Raw genomic sequence first — 657 nt, 5'->3', positions numbered from 1 at the left:
AAATTGCATGTCAACTGACTTGTTAGCACATTTCCAGTCTGCAAATTATTAATCTGCTGAGTCAAAGCTGCTATTTGATCAAAAAATAATTGGTTCTGCAGCTGATTCTGTGCAAGAAAAGTTTCCATCATCTTTGCTTCATATTCATTGTCTCTTCTTGTATTCCTCAAGTTGGAATTCTAATACATGGATGAAGCCATCATCTCAATGATTCTTTGGGCTTCTTCCAAGGATTTCATGCTCAAAGATCCTCCTGCAGCTGCATCAATCATAGTTCTAGTTACTACATCCATTCCATTATAAAAAGTTTCCAGCTACATCCATTCTGGAATAGAATGATGTGGACATCTTCTCAACAACTCTTTATATCTTTCCCATGCTTCTTAAAGTGATTCTCCTTCCTGCTACACAAAAGATGTTATTTCTCCTCTCAGCTTAGCAGCTTTTGAGGGAGGAAAATATTTTGTTAGAAATTTATTCACAAGTTCAGTCCATGTGGTGATACTTCCCTGAGGCTGTGCTTGTAACCAACATTTGGCTTTGTCTCTTAAAGAAAATGGAAATAGCCTTAGTCTTATAGCATCTTCACTTACTCCATTCATCCTTATAGTATCACACAACTGCAGAAAATTAGAAATATGCAGATTAGGATCATCA

At 36.4% G+C, this 657-nt stretch overlaps 1 non-coding gene across 1 annotated transcript; it reads left to right on the top strand.

The window, feature by feature from the left end:
- The first annotated feature begins 330 nt into the window (after positions 1 to 330).
- LOC113851710 lies at positions 331 to 437 on the top strand. The gene has a single exon (XR_003502279.1). It is a non-coding gene; the product is annotated as a small nucleolar RNA R71 (small nucleolar RNA).
- Positions 438 to 657: the final 220 nt, after the last annotated feature.

The sequence above is a fragment of the Abrus precatorius genome, unplaced genomic scaffold (assembly GCF_003935025.1).
Source record: "Abrus precatorius isolate BTA unplaced genomic scaffold, Abrus_2018 Scaffold9, whole genome shotgun sequence".
Classification (NCBI taxonomy): Eukaryota; Viridiplantae; Streptophyta; class Magnoliopsida; order Fabales; family Fabaceae; genus Abrus; species Abrus precatorius.
The sequence above is the reverse complement of the archived record's forward strand: the minus strand, read 5'-3'. Positions and strand labels throughout refer to the sequence as shown.